Source organism: Rutidosis leptorrhynchoides, chromosome 2, assembly GCF_046630445.1.
Source record: "Rutidosis leptorrhynchoides isolate AG116_Rl617_1_P2 chromosome 2, CSIRO_AGI_Rlap_v1, whole genome shotgun sequence".
In the NCBI taxonomy this organism is placed as follows: Eukaryota; Viridiplantae; Streptophyta; class Magnoliopsida; order Asterales; family Asteraceae; genus Rutidosis; species Rutidosis leptorrhynchoides.
Window position 1 is genome coordinate 660,067,471 of NC_092334.1, and position 10,170 is coordinate 660,077,640.

Below are 10,170 nucleotides of genomic sequence, written 5' to 3' on the forward strand. Positions count from 1 at the left end.
TAGAAAAAGTATAGGTTTATAGTCGAAAAAATAAGTTACAAGTCGTTTTTGTAAAGGTAGTCATTTCAGTCGAAAGAACGACGTCTAGATGACCATTTTAGAAAACATACTTCCACTTTGAGTTTAACCATAATTTTTGGATATAGTTTCATGTTCATAATAAAAATCATTTTCTCAGAATAACAACTTTTAAATCAAAGTTTATCATAGTTTTTAATTAACTAACCCAAAACAGCCCGCGGTGTTACTACGACGGCGTAAATCCGGTTTTACGGTGTTTTTCGTGTTTCCAGGTTTTAAATCATTAAGTTAGCATATCATATAGATATAGAACATGTGTTTAGTTGATTTTAAAAGTCAAGTTAGAAGGATTAACTTTTGTTTGCGAACAAGTTTAGAATTAACTAAACTATGTTCTAGTGATTACAAGTTTAAACCTTCGAATAAGATAGCTTTATATGTATGAATCGAATGATGTTATGAACATCATTACTACCTTAAGTTCCTTGGATAAACCTACTGGAAAATAGAAAAATGGATCTAGCTTCAATGGATCCTTGGATGGCTCGAAGTTCTTGAAGCAGAATCATGACACGAAAACAAGTTCAAGTAAGATCATCACTTGAAATAAGATTGTTATAGTTATAGAAATTGAACCAAAGTTTGAATATGATTATTACCTTGTATTAGAATGATAACCTACTGTAAGAAACAAAGATTTCTTGAGGTTGGATGATCACCTTACAAGATTGGAAGTGAGCTAGCAAACTTGAAAGTATTCTTGATTTTATAAAACTAGAACTTTTGGAATTTATGAAGAACACTTAGAACTTGAAGATAGAACTTGAGAGAGATCAATTAGATGAAAAAAATTGAAGAATGAAAGTGTTTGTAGGTGTTTTTGGTCGTTGGTGTATGGATTAGATATAAAGGATATGTAATTTTGTTTTCATGTAAATAAGTCATGAATGATTACTCATATTTTTGTAATTTTATGAGATATTTCATGCTAGTTGCCAAATGATGGTTCCCACATGTGTTAGGTGACTCACATAGGCTGCTAAGAGCTGATCATTGGAGTGTATATACCAATAGTACATACATCTAAAAGCTGTGTATTGTACGAGTACGAATATGGGTGCATACGAGTAGAATTGTTGATGAAACTGAACGAGGATGTAATTGTAAGCATTTTTGTTAAGTAGAAGTATTTTGATAAGTGTATTTAAGTCTTTCAAAAGTGTATAAATACATATTAAAACACTACATGTATATACATTTTAACTGAGTCGTTAAGTCATCGTTAGTCGTTACATGTAAGTGTTGTTTTTAAACCTTTAGGTTAACGATCTTGTTAAATGTTGTTAACCCAATGTTTATAATATCAAATGAGATTTTAAATTATTATATTATCATGATATTATCATGTATGAATATCTCTTAATATGATATATATACATTAAATGTCTTTACAACGATAATCATTACATATATGTCTCGTTTAAAAATCATTAAGTTAGTAGTCTTGTTTTTACATATGTAGTTCATTGTTAATATACTTAATGATATGTTTACTTATCATAGTATCATGTTAACTATATATATATCCATATATATGTCATCATATAGTTTTTACAAGTTTTATCTAATGGAATAGTGAGATCTTCTTTAGCAAAACATTTCTTCAAATTCGAGACGTGGAAAGTGTTATGTACAGCCGCGAGTTGTTGAGGTAACTCAAGTCGGTAAGCTACTGGTCCGACACGATCAATAATCTTGAATGGTCCAATATACCTTGGATTTAATTTCCCTCGTTTACCAAATCGAACAACGCCTTTCCAAGGTGCAACTTTAAGCATGACCATCTCTCCAATTTCAAATTCTATATCTTTTCTTTTAATGTCAGCGTAGCTCTTTTGTCGACTTTGGGCGGTTTTCAACCGTTGTTGAATTTGGATGATCTTCTCGGTAGTTTCTTGTATAATCTCCGGACCCGTAATCTGTCTATCCCCCACTTCACTCCAACAAATCGGAGACCTGCACTTTCTACCATAAAGTGCTTCAAATGGCGCCATCTCAATGCTTGAATGGTAGCTGTTGTTGTAGGAAAATTCTGCTAACGGTAGATGTCGATCCCAACTGTTTCCGAAATCAATAACACATGCTCGTAGCATGTCTTCAAGCGTTTGTATCGTCCTTTCGCTCGGCCCATCAGTTTGTGGATGATAGGCAGTACTCATGTCTAGACGGGTTCCTAATGCTTGCTGTAATGTCTGCCAGAATCTTGAAATAAATCTGCCATCCCTATCAGAGATAATAGAGATTGGTATTCCATGTCTGGAGACGACTTCCTTCAAATACAGTCGTGCTAACTTCTCCATCTTGTCATCTTCTCTTATTGGCAGGAAGTGTGCTGATTTGGTGAGACGATCAACTATTACCCAAATAGTATCAAAACCACTTGCAGTCCTTGGCAATTTAGTGATGAAATCCATGGTAATGTTTTCCCATTTCCATTCTGGGATTTCGGGTTGTTGAAGTAGACCTGATGGTTTCTGATGCTCAGCTTTGACCTTAGAACACGTCAAACATTCTCCTACGTATTTAGCAACATCGGCTTTCATACCCGGCCACCAAAAATATTTCTTGAGATCCTTGTACATCTTCCCCGTTCCAGGATGTATTGAGTATCTGGTTTTTTGAGCTTCTCTAAGTACCATTTCTCTCATATCTCCAAATTTTGGTACCCAAATCCTTTCAGCCCTATACCGGGTTCCGTCTTCCCGAATATTAAGATGCTTCTCCGATCCTTTGGGTATTTCATCCTTTAAAATTCCCTCTTTTAAAACTCCTTGTTGCGCCTCCTTTATTTGAGTAGTAAGGTTATTATGAATCATTATATTCATAGATTTTACTCGAATGGGTTCTCTGTCCTTCCTGCTCAAGGCATCGGCTACCACATTTGCCTTCCCTGGGTGGTAACGAATCTCAAAGTCGTAATCATTCAATAATTCAATCCACCTACGCTGCCTCATATTCAGTTGTTTCTGATTAAATATGTGTTGAAGACTTTTGTGGTCGGTATATATAATACTTTTGACCCCATATAAGTAGTGCCTCCAAGTCTTTAATGCAAAAACAACCGCGCCTAATTCCAAATCATGCGTCGTATAATTTTGTTCGTGAATCTTCAATTGTCTAGACGCATAAGCAATCACCTTCGTTCGTTGCATTAATACACAACCGAGACCTTGCTTTGATGCGTCACAATAAATCAAAAAATCATCATTCCCTTCAGGCAATGACAATATAGGTGCCGTAGTTAGCTTTTTCTTCAATAACTGAAACGCTTTCTCTTGTTCATCATTCCATTCAAATTTCTTCCCTTTATGCGTTAATGCAGTCAAGGGTTTTGCTATTCTGGAAAAGTCTTGGATGAACCTTCTGTAGTAACTAGCTAGTCCCAAAAATTGGCGTATGTGTTTCGGAGTTTTCGGGGTTTCCCACTTTTCAACAGTTTCTATCTTTGCCGGATCCACCTTAATACCTTCTTTGTTCACTATGTGACCGAGGAATTGAACTTCTTCCAACCAAAATGCACACTTTGAAAACTTAGCGTACAATTCTTCCTTCCTCAATACTTCTAACACCTTTCTCAAATGTTCACCGTGTTCTTGGTCATTCTTTGAGTAAATAAGTATGTCATCAATGAAAACAATGACAAACTTGTCAAGGTATGGTCCACACACTCGGTTCATAAGGTCCATGAACACAGCTGGTGCATTAGTTAAACCAAACGGCATGACCATAAACTCGTAATGACCGTAACGTGTTCTGAAAGCAGTCTTTGGAATATCATCTTCTTTCACCCGCATTTGATGATACCCGGAACGTAAGTCAATCTTTGAATAAACAGACGAGCCTTGTAGTTGATCAAATAAGTCGTCGATTCTCGGTAGTGGGTAGCGGTTCTTGATGGTAAGTTTGTTCAACTCTCGGTAGTCGATACACAACCTGAATGTACCATCTTTCTTCTTGACAAACAAAACAGGAGCTCCCCACGGTGATGTGCTTGGTCGAATGAAACCACGCTCTAAAAGTTCTTGTAATTGGCTTTGCAGTTCTTTCATCTCGCTGGGTGCGAGTCTGTAAGGAGCACGAGCTATTGGTGTAGCTCCTGGTACAAGATCTATTTGAAATTCAACGGATCGATGTGGGGGTAATCCCGGTAATTCTTTCGGAAATACATCGGGAAATTCTTTTGCTACGGGAACATCATTGATGCTCTTTTCTTCAGTTTGTACTTTCTCGACGTGTGCTAGAATAGCATAGCAACCTTTTCTTATTAGTTTTTGTGCCTTCAAATTACTAATAAGATGTAGCTTCGTGTTGCCCTTTTCTCCGTACACCATTAAGGGTTTTCCTTTTTCTCGTATAATGCGAATTGCATTTTTGTAACAAACGATCTCTGCTTTCACTTCTTTCAACCAGTCCATACCAATTATCACATCAAAACTCCCTAACTCTACTGGTATCAAGTCAATCTTAAATGTTTCGCTAACCAGTTTAATTTCTCGATTCCGACATATATTATCTGCTGAAATTAATTTACCATTTGCTAATTCGAGTAAAAATTTACTATCCAAAGGCGTCAATGGACAACTTAATTTAGCACAAAAATCTCTACTCATATAGCTTCTATCCGCACCCGAATCAAATAAAACGTAAGCAGATTTATTGTCAATAAGAAACGTACCCGTAACAAGCTCCGGGTCTTCCTGTGCCTCTGCCGCATTAATATTGAAAACTCTTCCGCGGCCTTGTCCATTCGTGTTCTCCTGGTTCGGGCAATTTCTAATAATGTGGCACGGTTTTCCACATTTATAACAAACTACATTGGCATAACTTGCTCCGACACTACTTGCTCCGCCATTACTCGTTCCGACACCATTTGTTCCTTTCGTTCTATTAACCCCTGGTCCGTAGACCTCACACTTCACCGCGCTATGACCATTTCTTTTACACTTGTTGCAAAATTTGGTGCAGAACCCCGAGTGATACTTTTCACACCTTTGGCATAGCTGCTTCTGATTGTTGTTGTTGTTACGGTTATTATTGTTGTTGGGATGATTGTTGTAGTTGCTGTTGTTGTTGTTGTTATTGTTGTTGTTGTTGTTGTTGTTGTTGTTGTTGTTGTTGTTGTTGGGCCGTTTGTTGTAGTTGCGATTGATGTTGCGATTGCTGGGATAATTGTTGCGATTATTGTTGTAATTGCTGTTGTTGTTGTATTGGTGATTCTTATCACCGTTTTCCTCCCACTTTCTTTTGACTTGCTTCACATTGGTCTCTTCAGCAGTCTGTTCTTTAATTCTTTCTTCAATCTGGTTCACTAGTTTGTGAGCCATTCTACATGCCTGTTGTATGGAGGCGGGCTCGTGTGAACTTATATCTTCTTGGATTCTTTCCGGTAATCCTTTCACAAACGCGTCGATCTTCTCTTCCTCATCTTCGAATGCTCCCGGACACAATAGGCACAATTCTGTGAATCGTCTTTCGTACGTGGTAATATCAAATCCTTGGGTTCGTAACCCTCTAAGTTCTGTCTTGAGCTTATTGACCTCGGTTCTGGGACGGTACTTCTCGTTCATCAAGTGCTTGAATGCTGACCACGGTAGTGCGTAAGCATCATTTTGTCCCACTTGCTCTAGATAGGTATTCCACCATGTTAATGCAGAACCTGTGAAGGTATGCGTAGCGTACTTCACTTTGTCCTCTTCAGTACACTTACTTATGGCAAACACCGATTCGACCTTCTCGGTCCACCGTTTCAATCCGATCGGTCCTTCGGTTCCATCAAATTCCAAAGGTTTGCAGGCAGTGAATTCTTTGTAGGTGCATCCTACACGATTTCCTGTACTGCTAGATCCAAGGTTATTGTTGGTATGTAGCGCAGCCTGTACTGCGGCTATGTTTGAAGCTAGAAAAGTACGGAATTCCTCTTCATTCATATTTACGGTGTGTCGAGTAGTCGGTGCCATTTCCTTCAAAATAGTCAAATGGAACAAGTTAATCATACAGAATATTAAGAGTAGTTAATAGTATTTCGTAGCATAATATGAACTCATTTATAAAAGCTTTTTCTTCATATTAGCGTTTTATAAGTTTAAATTCGGGTAGTACCTACCCGTTAAGTTCATACTTAGTAGCTAATATACAATTCAACTACTACAATTCTATATGAAAAACTGATTATAATAATATTTCGCGTTCAAACTTTTACACAATATTTTACAAACTTACAATACCGCTTATTTTACATATAGCATGAAATATAGCACACAATAAATTTGATACAAGATGGTTGTGAAGATAATTCTAGCTAGTACACAAGTCGTTCAGCAAAGGCAATAAAGACACGTAATTCATACGTCCAGAAACAAGTCATGCATTCTGGTTTTACTAGGATTACTTCCCATCCTTGGTCTTGTGGAACATAACCGTTATGGCCGTTGATAAGACAACGTGTTGTAACATCTTCAAAGGGACGAGGGTTACGTAATGTCCAACAGTCCCGTAACAATCTAAAAACCTCATTTCTTACCCCAATTACCGACTCCGTCACTTGTGGGAACGTTTTGTTTAATAGTTGTAGCCCGATGTTCTTGTTCTCACTTTGGTGAGAAGCGAACATTACTAATCCGTAAGCATAACATGCTTCTTTATGTTGCATGTTAGCCGCTTTTTCTAAATCACCAAGTCCAATATTCGGATATATTGAGTCAAAATAATTTCTTAACCCATTGCGTAAAATAGCATTTGGGTTCCCCGCAATATATGCGTCAAAGTAAACACATCGTAACTTATGGATTTCCCAATGTGATATCCCCCATCTTTCGAACGAAAGCCTTTTATAAACCAAGGCATTCTTGGAACGTTCTTCGAATGTCTTACAAACTGATCTCGCCTTAAATAGTTGTGCCGAAGAATTCTGACCGACTCTAGACAAGATTTCATCAATCATGTCTCCGGGTAGGTCTCTTAAAATATTGGGTTGTCTATCCATTTTGTGTTTTTATACTGTAAAATAGACAAGAGTTAGATTCATAAAAAAAAATACTTATTAATACAAGCAATTTTTACATATATCATAAAGCATAAGCACCCTATATTACATATATTACACCACACGAATACAACTATCTTATTCCGACTCGCTTGTTTCTTCTTCTTCTTCGGTTTTGGTTCGTTTTGTCAAGTTTCTAGGGATATATGATGTTCCCCTAATACGAGCCGTAATTTTCCACATTGGTTTAGAAAAACCTGGTGGTTTAGAGGTTCCCGGGTCATTGTTACAACTTAAGGACTTCGGGGGTTGACGATACATATAAAGTTCATCGGGGTTGGAATTAGATTTCTCTATTTTTATGCCCTTTCCCTTATTATTTTCTTTTGCCTTTTTAAATTCAGTTGGGGTAATTTCTATAACATCATCGGAATTCTCGTCGGAATCCGATTCGTCGGAGAATTGGTAATCCTCCCAATATTTTGCTTCCTTGGCGGAAACACCATTGACCATAATTAACCTTGGTCGGTTGGTTGAGGATTTTCTTTTACTTAACCGTTTTATTATTTCCCCCACCGGTTCTGATTCTTCTTCCGGTTCCGATTCTTCTTCCGGTTCCGATTCTTCTTCCGGTTCCGACTCTTCTTCCGGTTCCTCTTCGGGAACTTGTGAATCAGTCCACGAATCATTCCAATTTACATTTGACTCTTCATTATTATTAGGTGAGTCAATGGGACTTGTTCTAGAGGTAGACATCTATCACATAATATCAAACGCGTTAAGAGATTAATTTATCACATAATATTCACATGTTAAAAATATATAGTTTCCAACAAAATTTGTTAAGCAATCATTTTTCAAGTAAACACGGTCGAAGTCCAGACTCACTAATGCATCCTAACAAACTCGATAAGACACACTAATGCAAAATTCTGGTTCTCTAAGACCAACGCTCGGATACCAACTGAAATGTCCCGTTCTTATTGATTAAAAACGTTCCATATTAATTGATTTCGTTGCGAGGTTTTGACCTCTATATGAGACGTTTTTCAAAGACTGCATTCATTTTAAAACAAACCATAACCTTTATTTCATCAATAAAGGTTTAAAAAGCTTTACGTAGATTATCAAATAATGATAATCTAAAATATCCTGTTTACACACGACCATTACATAATGGTTTACAATACAAATATGTTACAACAAAATAAGTTTCTTGAATGCAGTTTTTACACAATATCATACAAGCATGGACTCCAAATCTCGTCCTTATTTAAGTATGCGACAGCGGAAGCTCTTAATAATCGCCTGAGAATAAACATGCTTAAAACGTCAACAAAAATGTTGGTGAGTTATAGGTTTAACCTATATATATTAAATCATAATAATAGACCACAAGATTTCATATTTCAATACACATCCCATACATAGAGATAAAAATCATTCATATGGTGAACACCTGGTAACCGACATTAACAAGATGCATATATAAGAATATCCCCATCATTCCGGGACACCCTTCGGATATGATATAAATTTCAAAGTACTAAAGCATCCGGTACTTTGGATGGGGCTTGTTGGGCCCGATAGATCTATCTTTAGGATTCGCGTCAATTAGGGTGTCTGTTCCCTAATTCTTAGATTACCAGACTTAATAAAAAAGGGCATATTCGATTTCGATAATTCAACCATAGAATGTAGTTTCACGTACTTGTGTTTATTTTGTAAATCATTTATAAAACCTGCATGTATTCTCATCCCAAAAATATTAGATTTTAAAAGTGGGACTATAACTCACTTTCACAGATTTTTACTTCGTCGGGAAGTAAGACTTGGCCACTGGTTGATTCACGAACCTATAACAATATATACATATATATCAAAGTATGTTCAAAATATATTTACAACACTTTTAATATATTTTGATGTTTTAAGTTTATTAAGTCAGCTGTCCTCGTTAGTAACCTACAACTAGTTGTCCACAGTTAGATGTACAGAAATAAATCGATAAATATTATCTTGAATCAATCCACGACCCAGTGTATACGTATCTCAGTATTGATCACAACTCAAACTATATATATTTTGGAATCAACCTCAACCCTGTATAGCTAACTCCAACATTCACATATAGAGTGTCTATGGTTGTTCCGAAATATATATAGATGCGTCAACATGATAGGTCGAAATATTGTATACGTGTCTATGGTATCTCAAGATTACATAATATACAATACAAGTTGATTAAGTTATGGTAGGAATAGATTTGTTACCAATTTTCACGTAGCTAAAATGAGAAAAATTATCCAATCTTGTTTTACCCATAACTTCTTCATTTTAAATCCGTTTTGAGTGAATCAAATTGCTATGGTTTCATATTGAACTCTATTTTATGAATCTAAATAGAAAAAGTATAGGTTTATAGTCGAAAAAATAAGTTACAAGTCGTTTTTGTAAAGGTAGTCATTTCAGTCGAAAGAACGACGTCTAGATGACCATTTTAGAAAACATACTTCCACTTTGAGTTTAACCATAATTTTTGGATATAGTTTCATGTTCATAATAAAAATCATTTTCTCAGAATAACAACTTTTAGATCAAAGTTTATCATAGTTTTTAATTAACTAACCCAAAACAGCCCGCGGTGTTACTACGACGGCGTAAATCCGGTTTTACGGTGTTTTTCGTGTTTCCAGGTTTTAAATCATTAAGTTAGCATATCATATAGATATAGAACATGTGTTTAGTTGATTTTAAAAGTCAAGTTAGAAGGATTAACTTTTGTTTGCGAACAAGTTTAGAATTAACTAAACTATGTTCTAGTGATTACAAGTTTAAACCTTCGAATAAGATAGCTTTATATGTATGAATCGAATGATGTTATGAACATCATTACTACCTTAAGTTCCTTGGATAAACCTACTGGAAAATAGAAAAATGGATCTAGCTTCAATGGATCCTTGGATGGCTCGAAGTTCTTGAAGCAGAATCATGACACGAAAACAAGTTCAAGTAAGATCATCACTTGAAATAAGATTGTTATAGTTATAGAAATTGAACCAAAGTTTGAATATGATTATTACCTTGTATTAGAATGATAACCTACT